The 13,868-nt window shown below is 44.0% G+C and overlaps 2 long non-coding RNA genes across 2 annotated transcripts; both read right to left on the bottom strand.

Annotated features, from left to right (window-relative positions):
* Window positions 1-259: 259 nt before the first annotated feature.
* On the bottom strand, window positions 260-7,598 carry LOC125988718 (uncharacterized). Its single transcript, XR_007488473.2, has 2 exons — window positions 6,558-7,598; window positions 260-2,084 (listed from the first exon to the last, which is right to left on the bottom strand). It is a non-coding gene; the product is annotated as an uncharacterized lncRNA (long non-coding RNA).
* A 955-nt stretch (window positions 7,599-8,553) lies between these two features.
* On the bottom strand, window positions 8,554-13,604 carry LOC125988712 (uncharacterized). Its single transcript, XR_007488465.2, has 4 exons — window positions 12,844-13,604; window positions 12,480-12,770; window positions 12,282-12,386; window positions 8,554-12,182 (listed from the first exon to the last, which is right to left on the bottom strand). It is a non-coding gene; the product is annotated as an uncharacterized lncRNA (long non-coding RNA).
* Between the last annotated feature and the right edge of the window lie 264 nt (window positions 13,605-13,868).

Here is a 13,868-nt window from a genome sequence, read left to right as displayed (position 1 = left end):
CTGACACATGTACGGGGGCACATGTGCCATCCCATCGTCCGGGAAGGACTGCGTAGCCTCGGCGACCACAGAGCCACCATCCCCCTTCGATGATAGAATGGGGATTTTCGCCTCCTGCTAGGATTTGTCTGATTGCTACTGTGGTATTCATCGAGGTCTCGCTGGTACCTTCTAGATGTGCGGTGGTGATGCAGCGCTTTGTGTTAGAGATTTGCTCACTCCAACTTATTTTGCAAGAACCACACGGGAGACAAGTAAGTCCTTTTGGACACCTGCAGGTGGAGAGTCCATTCGTCGCTGTGCGTGCAGCGATGATCGAAATGGAGGTCTGACTCAGGCCTCGTGCAGGAGCATTTTTATTGAGAGAAACCGAGTGGGGGTTGAGAGTGGGGGTCAGAGTAGACAAATGGCCGAAGCCCCTGGCTGATCAAAGCACAGCAGGGGGTCCTTCACGATGTTGTATGAACAAAACAACTTTGATTGCTTCCTCTGCAGCTAGTCAATCAGTTCAAAAGATCTTAGCACTTTGTTCTACTACTTTTGTTAAGACAGGACAAGCGAGTTTAATTATTACAGGTTACATTCCAACATAATCATAGGATCAAACTAACCTGAAAACCCTAACATCTCCCTCCTGATTTATCATATGATTATGCCACCCCAAACAACAAAGACAAGCAAGAAAAAAAAAACATATATACGTATAATGAAGAAAGTAGAATGGTAAAAATAAAAACAACAAACAATGATAGCAACACTTTCCAGTGAAGATGAGGCATTACCAGTAAATGTTAGAGATTTGCTCACTCCAACTTATTTTGCAAGAAACACACGGGAGACAAGTAAGTCCTTTTGGACACCTGCAGGTGGAGAGTCCATTCGTCGCTGTGCGTGCAGCGATGATCGAAATGGAGGTCTGACTCAGGCCTCGTGCAGGAGCATTTTTATTGAGAGAAACCGAGTGGGGGTTGAGAGTGGGGGTCAGAGTAGACAAATGGCCGAAGCCCCTGGCTGATCAAAGCACAGCAGGGGGTCCTTCACGATGTTGTGTGAACAAAACAACTTTGATTGCTTCCTCTGCAGCTAGTCAATCAGTTCAAAAGATCTTAGCACTTTATTCTACTACTTTTGTTAAGACAGGACAAGCGAGTTTAATTATTACAGGTTACATTCCAACATAATCATAGGATCAAACTAACCTGAAAACCCTAACACTTTGTATCTCCCACCTTTATTCCATCAACACGTCTTCGTCGGAAGCACAAGGAATGTGAGATGGCTTTACTCACTTCGACAGTCACTGGAGCGGGTGTGACAACAGATCTTTTTGCCACTATTGTGAATGGCCTGGAGATGTTGTATCAGGGATGGGTGGCCAGTTGTGCATCGGTAATTCCTGACCGTTTCAGTCCTTCGAGGGGATTAAACCCAAAAGCCCTTAGTAATGCGAAACACCATCCATTTTTCTCTGGCATCGATCGGGCATGTAGGACGGGCTGTTGACTTGATCGTGGCATTATGGAGCATACGTAACATTCAGTTTGGTTGGATGCTTTGGCCAACATTGACACATACTGGTACCACATGTTGTCTGCATGTGGTATATCTGGGTTTATCGTTATATACTTTGTTAACAGTTCGGTCGCCATTCTCTTGATTCGGGTGGGAGTTCCCCTTTCCCCTTGGGGACCCTGGACACTCCATGTCATCGGCAAGCATGCTACAGCCACAGCACAGACAAGCACTCCTCTGAGTGCCATTTTCCGTTCAGTTCCACAGAGCCACCTGAACCCCCAGGGAGCTAAATGGTCAGGATTCTTAGATCTTCACCGGTTTGAGACTGATGCCAAACTATAATTGACACCCCCTTTGTAGCCAGACTTCGTCCTGACCGGGGCCTAGGGGCCAAGCACTCTCTGCAGCTTACAGTGGCTGAGATGTATCCAGCTGGGTCTTTCTGCAATCTTGACAGCGGTGGGTGTGGCGAGTAGGACTTGGAATGGTCCCTCCCACCGGGGTGAAGACCACGTCTTTCTCTTGATTACTTTGATGAAGACCCAGTCGCCTGGTTTCGCAGAGTCATCCTGTGGGGATAAAGGAGTGGAGGGCAGTAAATTTGCATTTGAGACTTCTTTCATTTGCATGGTTTTGATCATGTAGTCAGCTAAAGTTAGCTCTTCTGTGGCTATGTCTAGATCATGTGAGAACAGAGGGAGCCTGTATGCTCTGCCATGAATGATCTCATAAGGGATTAAACCCTTGCTACAGGGCGTAATCCTCATATAGAGTTTTACCAAATCTAGACATTCGGGCCATGGTCTTCCTGTTTCTGCCATGCATTTGGTTAGTCTATTTTTAATTGTTCCATTGGTCCTTTCAACAAGGCCAGCGCTCGATGGATGATAGGAACAATGATTTTTTTTAATGTAATCTGCAAATGTTCAGCCATTTTGTTAATGACTGAATTGACAAAATGTGGCCCATTGTCGCTGTAAATGGTCTCTGGGATGCCATAGTTGGGAATGATGGTCTTGCAGATAGCCTTTGCTACTGTTATAACATCTGCATTTTTTGCTGGGTTTATTTCTGTCCACCTTGAAAAGGAATCGATTAGGACTAAACAGTATTTGTACAGTCCACACCTGTTTAGTTCTATGAAGTCCATATGCAACATTTGAAACGGGTATGTTGGTTCCGGGAATTTTCCTCTTTTTGGCCTTACGTTCCCTTGTGGATTATTTCTTATACATACTTCACATGCTCTACAAAAAAGTTTTGAGTACAAATTGAAACCATATGTTGTAAAGTGTTGTGATATTAGCTCCTGCATCCCCCCTGTCGACACATGAGTACTTCCATGTGTCGAAATCGCAGCTGCTTTAAAAAGGGATTTAGGGAGAACAGGCTTATCATTTACAACGTATATGTCTTTGTCTGTCAGTTGTGCACCTTTAGCTATCCACATTTTCTGTTCCTGTTTAGGGGCTAAATGTTGCATATCATGCAGAATCTGTGTATTTATTAGTTCCTCCTTATCCGACGGCAATCTCAGAAATAGAGCTGAGGTTCCATACTTGCCTGTAGCAGCTTCTTTTGCTATTTTATCTGCTAGAGCATTGCCCAGTGATACCAAGTCTTTCCTCCGTGTGCGTGCCTCGCATTTGCAAATTGCAAGCTTTGTGGGCAACATTACTGCCTGGAGGAGCTGGATTAGAAGTTGTGCATGTGTTATTTGTTTTCCTGTTCAAGTTATCATTCCACGCCTTTCCCATTGTTTTGCAAAATAAAAAACTGTTGAAAATGCATACTGGCTGTCTGTGTATACAGTCAGGTCTTGTCCATCTGGTCTGCACTGCATCATTTACAGCTCTCAAATCCTCGATCATTCTCCACTTTGATGCCTCTGCTTTTTGAACTGGGAATATAGGTGTATTACATGGAGAGTCATTACATTTCCTAATTATTCCTGCTTTTAATAGGTCTTTAATGACTGGTTCAATGCCTATAGAAGCTTCAGGCTTCAGAGGATACTGTTTTACTCTGGGTCTGTAAGAAGATATCAGTTTAATTTCCACAGGTGGAATGGCTGTAATCAGACCAACATCTGTCGGGCCCGTGGCCCACACAACAGGATCTACATTCTTAAGATCTTTTTCATCTTCTTCTGAAAATGCAATTGTTGCTGTCTGTCATTCTAGGGCATGGATTTTTGGGGTAGCTGTGAATAACATGCAAAATTTATGTCTATACATGTCACAGCTTGGGCTGTACTTGCAACTTGGAGCTTCCCATCCCATTTCACAAGGCTTATAATCAGTTGCTGTGACAGCTATTTTTAGCTTCGGATCTGTGTCTTTCCACTGAATATGTTCTGGTTTCAAAAGTGACACGTGGGGCATTGACCCTCCTCTATACATGTTTTTTAGATTTGTAGGTAAGATTACTGTGGCACCTGCAAATGATCTGTGATCAGAATATATATAGTCAATGGACACTGGAACGGAGGGCTGGTTTAGGAACTCCTCACTATATTCACTATCTGTACATGGTGAAACTTTCATTGTGACATGTAATTTGGTGTACTGCATTTCATCTTGTAAATCAGAAATAGTGTTTTTTGCAAATTTGATCAGATCTGCAGTTTCTCGGTCACAGAGGGAGTGTGGGAAATCAAGTGAATAGTAAACGGCTTCATCATCCTCTGTGAGTAAGAGGTGTGGCACTCTGGCTGCTGTCATCCCATCTTTTAGTGGGAACACAGCTATGCCCAGGGCTGACATTAAGTCCCTTCCCAGGAGATTTACAGGACAGTGTGGTGAATAGACAACTGGTGCTGAAATCACGCTGCCTGTTTCTGGATCTTTAACCTTTAGTGGTAGGGTCATGTGTTCCAAGTATGTCTGATCATTAGCTGTTTTGACCCAAATTGACTGTTTTCCAGTGGTCAGGCCCTTAACTTTGTGTCTTAAAACTGATGTACAGGCGCCAGAATCGCACAAAAAGGTTACTTTTTGTTCATTAACAATTAAATCTATTAATGTTTTTTTCTTTTAAGTGACTCAATGATTCGACTGCTGTAAAAACATCCAAGAGATCATGCCTGTCTTCAACATTTAGTCATGCGCTCTGTTCTGGCCGCGGTCCTTTTTTCTTTTTAGGACATTCTTTGGCCCAGTGGCCTTTTTCTCCACAATGCCAGCAGGCATTGGGGTCGCCAGACCAGCGGGGAGGATTTTTGGATGCTGATCCTCTACCTTTCCCCCTGAAATTTCCTCTGCGTCCACCTCGGCCTCGATAGGGCAGGTGGTTCTGATAGAAGAATTCTGATTCTTCCACGCAGTCCGAGTCTGCCCAAAACACTCCAGCTGACCCTGTTGGAGTTTTAGGTTTCTTTACAATTTTAGCAGCATGTCTAGCCCATTGCATTACAGTGGAAACACTAGCTGTGTCTACCTCTACATTGTGTTTCCGAATCCATTCACTGATTTTGGATTCCATTCCATTTAAAAGGGCATTTTTTAATTGCTGTTGGTAGGGGCCTGCGTCTTGGTCGTCTGCGGGAATTCCACTGTGAACTCTAAATTCTTTTTCAAATCTCACCCTAAAGTCATCAACATCCTCACCCAATTTTTGTTTTATCCCTGCCAAACGTCCATAATCAGCTCTTCTCCTAAATGTTGTTCTACATCGGTCCCATAAAGTGTTTAATTGAGCCAAATATGGACCTCTTAATTGTCCATCATTTGGGTATTGGAAAACTTCCCCTTGATTAGTTCTACCTGTGTAATCTCCCCTCACTCTTCCCCATAAACGAGGGATGGAGCATTGGAAAGCTTCTCCTGCCTCCCTACCATTTAATCCATATGAGTGTATTACTCCTTCCATGTCTCTGATCCAGGATTCTACATCCTCTTGTGGATCAGGGATTCCCTCAACAGCTTCTCTGCACTCTCTGTTTGACCAAGGTCGAAACACGTACATGTGTTGATTATTTGGTCCGTCGGCATTTGGATTAGGGACCTGAATCATGGGATAATTGCCCATTATCGGGTCGTCACCTTCCTCGTCTGAGTATTTGTCGCGTGTTAGTTCAGTCATTTTGTCTGGGACAGCCTGCGGCTGGACTGTCATTCGTCTTGTCTTTTGTCTAGTGTGCTGAGAAACCGGAAAATAGGGTGGGGGCACAATGGCTTCAGCTCTAGCTGCGGCCTGTAATTCCCTCGTGGGATATAGACTGGAATGCTCAGGTTGTGCTTGAACTGCTTCTCCATTCACTCCGTCAAGTCCTTGTGGTGCCACGTCATTTTGTCTCTGTCTTTGTCGTCCTTGTCCTTCATTGTGCTCTGGTTTGACAAAACAAATTGTACCAGTCATTTTATTTTGCTGTGCTTTTCGGTCCTCTCTAGCTTTTAGTCCAGCTATGCGTCGTTTTTCAGCCTCTTTTAACCATAACTTCGCACATCCCAATTCTTTTTCCTTTTCTTCTATTTTCTTTCCTTTTTTCATAATCACACTAGCCTCAAGTTTGGCAACTACATTTTTCCACTGATCTACTTTAAGGTGACCAGTCACACCATACTTTTTGTTCCATTTTGTCAACCATTCGATACTGTCTGGAAACTTATTTAACATATACTTTTCATCTCCTGATACCTTGTCAGTAACACTTTGACGGCCCCCCATTTTAATCAATTTGGTCCAACTGTCAAATCCTAGGGATTTCTAAAGTTGAAATGTTTCTTTAGTGGGATAACGACCTTCTGTGGTAATTCCTGCTTTGACCAGTTTACCGGTGAGGAATTCTTGCCTGTGCTTCCACAGAAATTCGTTATTTCTTCCCACTATGTTACATGCAGCACAATACCGAGTGATACGTGCTACCATTCACACCACGGAATTTTCTGAACACAACGAGGTGTATTTACGTCTACAAGTACATCTGTAGACCGAATTCCTATTATTTTGAATTCACAACAAGGACTCCGCTGCCCTTACCCGGGTACCCTTTTTCTGGGGACTGAAATACCCCAACCACGCGGCCAACGAAGAGATCTCACCGAGTCTCCGAGAGATTCCTCTTGAAGATTCCGTCAATCGTCACCGTCGAGAGGTGCTGAACTGGACTTCGCCGGCCTGGTGGATGAACGTCGCTCCCAGGACTTTCTTCAGGCGTCTTTTGACCCCTGCCGTGCACGGATTCAACACTCCTCGGATCAGCGAGCAGATTTTCAGGAAATCCCGGACGAGCCCCCAAAAATGTTGGGTTGACAACATTTATCTGAAATCAATCTCAGAGACGGTAGGTCTTTTTAGCTTAGCGTTTTCTTCTGCGCAGAAGGGCGCACCCCAGACACACGCAGCAAGTGTGGCTGAGATCCGCGCTCTTCTCGAGTTTAGCCGTGCCTTTTATTGAGAAAGAAACAATTGGGCAAGTGTACATGATCGGGTAGGTTCCCAGGCAGGAAGTACATTCCATAGTTATATCTCATTACCACAGAACAAAGGGGATACTCTTATGGACGGAGCAGTATGGACGTCTCATGACCATTAGCTTTAACAAAGACGTAGTCTTTAGTGCCTCCGGGAATACCGTGCTGTGCCGTACTCATGACTTCAACTTAAATAAGACCTTTGTCTGCTTCAGCCATCCCATGACAATCTCATGATCTGATCATGTCTAGCTAACTGTGGGGCTTATTGTATAGCGCGGCTAATGACTCCAGTCATTAGCCGGCCATATGCCCGCAAGTCATTTGCATGAGGCCAGATGGTCACATACTGCGGAGAATCTTGCACACAAAAGTAGTTACATAGAATCCAATGATAAAAAGTATATTATTTCCAACAACTAATTTTGCGCCCCCAATTTCAGAATACCCGTCTACCATGTAGTTATCTATTTTAACCTCGCCCCTGTTCAATGCATGCCTAACAATATGAGAATATTTAGGCTGTGCATGATCAATTGCATGTACTGAATAGAGTCATGTGAAAAAGCTTTGTACTGACGCATATAGTTGTCTGAAGGTGTAATGGCTAGTGCAGACATGGGCAAACTACGGCCCGCAGGCCACATCCGGCCCACGGGGCCGTTTAATCCGGCCCACCAACCCTGAATAAATTGTATTATTAATTTTTTGGGGGGGGTCATTTTCCCTGCAATTACTATGTTTCCCCAGTAGATGGGGAAGCGCCTGCCCGCGCATTTACTCCCGGGAGCCGTGTCAGAAAGCTCGGTGCACACTCACAAGTGCGTGCGCGTACTCAATAGTACGGACGCGGCGCACTCCGCGCTCTAATTCGTCTATCAGTGCCGGATTTCGAGCATAGGCTGTGACGTCAGTATTCTCGCAATTCGCGCGCTGAGCTTTCAGATACAGTTTTATGCTAATGCCACCCACCTTCCCCTGGAATCCTTCCATTAAAATGAGTGGCCTGAAGAAAAGAAAGGTGGACACTGAGTGCCGAATGTTAAAAAAGAGTGGACAATTTGGCTCGACCTACGTGTGTGAGAAGACGTTCAGCCACATGAACATAAACAAAGCCCGTCACAGATCTAGGTTAACGGACCGACACCTCTATCCTAAGAATTACCACAACAAATTTGACTCCAGACTATGATGCACTAGCAAAAAAGCGAAACCAACAATACTATTGATTTCTTTATTACTTTACTTAGATGTATTCTTTCACTGATTCTTCAAGATGATGTATTTGGTCAGAATGTTTGCCGTTGGATGTGATTTCGCCTCATTAGATAAACATATTTCATAAATCTGTCCTGCAGGCACTGAAGTGATGGAAAATGTTTTTCATCATAGCAGTGTCGTATTTAATAAGAATCACTGATAGTAGTTTTTTGGTGAAATATTTTTTTGATGCTGTTAATAAATGCATTTGTTTTCAAAAAGTTTTTTTTAATATCCATGCTTTAGTATCTACTAAAAGTAAAAACCTTTCATGCAATGACCTTTACATGTCATTTATATTACTTCACACAAACACTACATCCATCTGCTCCTTGTTCGGCCCCCCCAGTCAAAATTTAGAACCCAATTCCGCCCGCAAGTCAAAAAGTTTGCCCACCCCTGGGCTAGTGTTTGAGGGGTTAGAAAACTAGTGCGGAAAACTTTCATGCACGCAGAGGCTATTGTCACAGCATTGAATGGGTCTGTTCCGGTGGCCTCAAAAAACTCACTCCTGAATTTCTCACACCCCTGCATTAACAGGTCAACGTCATTCTCGCAGTAGGCTATCGCCTGTTTAGCAAAATCAAACACATTGTTAGCTTCTGTGGTATACCATTCATCAAACTTGGCTCGTTGAGGGGATGACATTCGCTCGATATCGTAGTACGTAGGGTCAGGGTGACACCCTGAATTTGTGTGGGAAATAACCCTTTGATTTGTCATCAAACCCCAGGGCCTTAGGCATCGCACTTAGAGGCATCACCAGGAATGAGAGTGAGTCTATGAATCGAGATTTTGTGTCTAAATCGACAAAAGACAGAACTTTACTCCCCTGCATCAGAATGTCAAGTCAAGACCTAATTCAAACATTCTCCTTATCAAGATGTATGAATCAAAAGCTCTCGTATTATGTGCAACAAATGTAGTTTGTTTAAACCGTGGGTTTCGAAAAAAATCTGAGAAATTCGTCAACACAATCTGTGCCAAACCACTGTTTCACCAGTCTATTTGATTTACAACAGATGAGAAAAGGTTTGTGTAAACCATCTGTTTCTACATAGGTTTCGAAATCGTAGTAGACTACATTTTTGCAAGGTGGTTGAGGCTTCATGTGCTGCATGTAGCACATGTGGGGGTTCAGCAAGGCATCATCTTGATTTAAGATCTCATTACACACTGCACATTTTTTAACAGGGCAGCGATGATTAGCACCGGTACCATCAGCTTTCACATAATACTGGAGACCACACTGCAAACATTTTTTGTATGAAGTGCAGTTGCTCACACGATTCGTCGCTCGAAACTCTTTATGTTTGGCAAAGCATTCCTCATTACGGCAGATTTTGTTACAATCGGGGCAGATAACACGTTTAATCCGCCGTTGTTTACAACACGGATCGAGACAAATGCTAAAGTGTCCTTCACACTGGTGCTGTTGCCAATTCTCGTGCCCTTTCTAACATAGTCTGCAAAAGAATGCGTGACCAACGAATGCCTCTATAGCTTTCACGTCGTAGTAATGACCCTCGAGGTGTAAGGCAAATAAAGTGTCGTTGTCTGTTTTGGGATAATGTGTGTAAAAAAAAGTCATGGGGCAAGACTCCTCTTTTCGGTACATTACAGTTATTTTCCGTTTGAGGACTTTCTCAAATTTATGGACATCCCCCAGACTCACAGGTGTTTGACAATTCAACCCCGCACTCTCATGTAAAAGCCGTGCTTGTCTTGTGGCCTGTTTTGTTGTTAGTGTGTCATTTAGCAGATAGGTTAATGAGAGAGCAAAGCATAGATTGTCTTTATTACGAGATATGGGTAAGTGTCGTTTTTTTCAACCTCAAAATTTCTCTGTTTGTACTGTTCACCAACCTGCGACGTGTTCCCCCGCGCAATGGAGTGACTATTTGTACAATAAGCTCTAAGCTCTTATCAGCCAGAAGCTCTGCATTTGATTGGGCTAAACGCTCAAGCATGTCTGATACACTATCTCTGATAGTTTGTCACTTGTTTGCTGGTAGATGTGAGCTCTATCATTACCACTCACTAACTCAGCTTGAATCACATCATCTGGTTGTGCTCGCCTAGCCACCTCTTGCAAAACATCATCTATTTTATCTTTAATCTGGAGGTAAAAGGTTGCAAAATCATTGATGTTCGCTTGCGACATTATTGAAATGCGGTCTATTGACTACAACAGAAGCGCCGCGCTGATCAGTTTTTACAGAACTGCTGTTAGATTGGTGGGGCATGTGTTGAAATGCTGGTGTGCTGTCATCAATAACAGCCGGCGTTGAATCGACAGGCCAACGGGTCAACCTGAGGCTGCGTATTTAGATTTTGGATCATGTTTAGCAATTGAACGGGAATATCAGGACTGATACGCCCGCTGCTATCATTAGCTTGGTTGTTTAATTCTGCTATCTTGTTTAGCAATTGTGACGGGATCTGTGTAGGACTCTGTCTACCTTCATTCAGACTTTGATTGTTCAGTTCATTTATGACAACTTGTAAATGGGTAAGAATAGCAGGATTGACGGGGCTTTCTCCCTCCAACAAAACATTGTTCACATTGTTGAGCAAATCTGCTATTTGGCTCGTAGACGCATTGGTTGATATCAAATCATTGTTAACGCTTAACAAATCTAGCTCAGGTGTGTCACTTCTTTGGTTTGTTTCACAAAATGGTTGCAAATCTATTTCGTCGATGTTTGTTAAGAAATCTGACTCTGCTAACGTGAGGTTAGAACAGAGGTGGGCAAACTTTTTGACTTGTGGGCCGAATTGGGTTCTAAATTTTGACCGGGGGACCGAACCAGGAGCAGATGGATGTAGTGTTTGTGTGACGTAATATAAATGACATGTAAAGGTCATTGCATAAAAGGTTTGTGCTTTTAGTCGGTAGTAAAGCATGGACATTCAAAAAAAGCTTTTTGAAAACAAATGCATTTATTAACAGCATTAAACAAATATTTCACCAAAAAACTACTATCAGTGATTCTTATTAAATACGACACTGTTATGATGAATAACATTTTCCATCACTTCAGCACCTGCAGGTCAGATTTATGAAATATGTTTATCTAATGAGGCAAAATCACATCCAACGGCAAACATTCTGACCAAATACATCATCTTGAAGAATCAGTGAAAGAATACATCTAAATAAAGTAATAAAGAAATCAATAGTATTGTTGGTTTCGCTTTTTTGCTAGTGCATCATAGTCTGGTGTCAATTTTTTTGTGGTAATTCTTAGGATAGAGCCAAGGTGTCGGTCCGTTAACCTAGATCTGTGACGGGCTTTGTTGACGTTCATGTGGCTGAACGTCTTCTCACACAGGTAGGTCGAGCCAAATTGTATCTGAAAGCTCAGCGCGCAAATGACGAGAATACTGATGTCACAGCCTATGCTCGAAATTCGGCACTGATAGATGAAATAGAGCGCGGAGTGTGCCGCGTCCGTACTACTGAGTACGCGCACGCAGTTGTGAGTGTGCACCGAGCTTTCTGACACGGCTCCCGGGAGTAAATGCGCGGGCGGGCGCTTCCCCATCTAATGGGGAAACATAGTAATTGCAGGGAAAATGACCCCCGCAAAAAAATAATAATACAATTTATTCAGGGTTGGTGGGCCGGATTAAACGGCTCCGTGGGCCGGATGTGGCCCGCGGGCCGTAGTTTGCCCATGTGTGGGTTAGAATGATCCATTATATTTGTTTTTTTAAGAAAATCACTACAGAAACAACACAGAGTAGTAAAAAAACAGACCTATCTTGATTCGGCCAAATCTGTCAGAATACGAATTAGCTTAAAACATTCCTGTAACCGACTTTTGTAGATACAAGTACCACTGCACTGTACAGGATGCCTTCTATTCGTGTGGTGACGACTCTGGCATGCCGGCTTAGGCCCCCTGGTGGCTGAGCGGTTCGTGCAGTAGAAGGATGACCCTCTCCTCCTCCTCCTTCCTCTTTGAACCCCTTGTCCTTAACGCTTAACTGGAAGTAGATATAAAAAAAAAAACTGTTAAACCGTTATAATACCAAAAATAGCAAGTCGAATGATAACATAGAAAGAGAAAAAAATAGAAGGAATACCTCGGCACTTTACAGGCCCCCTGGTGGCTGAGTGGCGCGTGTTGTAGAAGGGCTCCCCCCTCCTCCTCCGCCTTTCTCTCTGTGCCTCTGTGTCACGACGCTCACCTGGAAGTAGATATAAAAAAGTTAATCCGTTATAATACCAAAAATAGCAAGTCGGATGATAGCATACAAAGAGAGAAAAAATAGAAGGAATACCTCCAACTTTGTTTGTCGACTCGTGAGGATGGTTCAAGCCTTCCTATGCAGATAGAGCCTCCGTTAATTCTGTGTCCGTGGATGCTTCCTGTCGGTCGGCGTGGGACGTAAGTGGACTGGTTTCAATGGTAGCACATGACTCTGATGCGGTTGGTCTCGCTGGCTCTGATGCGATTGGCTCTGCCACTTCCGATGCTTCAAAATGGCGTCCAGAGATATCCACGAGAGTCTGTGTTTCAAAATCAGCTTGTGTCGGCTGCTTGTTTTTCCTAGTGGCCGCGGCCATGAGATCTGTTACATACATAAAATAAATCACCAACTAATAGCATTTATATTAACTACCTTAGATGAACGGTTGACTCACCGTAGTCTGATTGTGTTAGATAAACGCCGCTAAAGTCGTCGTCAAAGGATGCGTGGACATCGGCAAAAACGGTGATGTCTACAAACATTACATAAATATTACATCGTGTTTTACAAATAACCCCAGTGTATTATTATTATTATTATTATTGTTATTATTATTATTATTATTATTATTGGGCGGCTCGGTGGCGCACTGGGTAGCACGTCCGCCTCACAGTTAGGAGGGTGCGGGTTCGATTCCACCTCCGGCCCTCCCTGTGCGGAGTTTGCATGTTCTCCCCGAGCCCGCGTGGGTTTTCTCCGGGCACTCCGGTTTCCTCCCACATCCCAAAAACATGCTTGGTAGGCCGATTGATCACTCCAAATTGTCCCTAGGTGTGAGTGCGAGTGCGAGTGCGAATGGTTGTTTGTCTCTGTGTGCCCTGCGATTGGCTGGCAACTGGTTCAGGGTGTCCCCCGCCTACTGCCCGATGACGGCTGGGATAGGGTCCAGCACGCCCGCGACCCCCGTGGGGACTAAGCGGTTCAGAAAATGGATGGATTATTATTATTATGCCGACAAAATAGTAACATGACTTACCTTTAACCATCCCGAAACAATTTTCGACGCACTCCGACTCCGCTGATCAGAGCGCTGGCTTGTCTTCTCAAAATGGTCATCCGTCCTGAACTAAGTTCAAATTCGGCGGAGAAAAGACCACGCCTACGGGGTCACGTGCCGCGAGAACACTCTGCTACCGCTAATGATTTGCGACGTCGTTTTAAGTCAAAGTCAAAGTCAAAGTCTCCTTTATTGTCAATAGCTCCGCATGTCAAGACACACAAAGCGATCGAAATTACGTTTCTCACTATCCCAGGGTAACAAGACAGAGTTCACAACGCACATACAAGTAAACAACACAGGAAAAACAAAACAAGAAGATGAACAATAAGAGTGATAGCACGCTAGCCGCTCCCGATCCACAGCAGAGTCCGGAAAGATGACAGTCAACCAGGCCACTGTGAACACGAGCACACAGCAGG

The sequence above is a fragment of the Syngnathus scovelli genome, chromosome 2 (genome assembly GCF_024217435.2).
Source record: "Syngnathus scovelli strain Florida chromosome 2, RoL_Ssco_1.2, whole genome shotgun sequence".
In the NCBI taxonomy this organism is placed as follows: Eukaryota; Metazoa; Chordata; class Actinopteri; order Syngnathiformes; family Syngnathidae; genus Syngnathus; species Syngnathus scovelli.
This window is presented reverse-complemented; position numbering and strand designations above follow the sequence as displayed.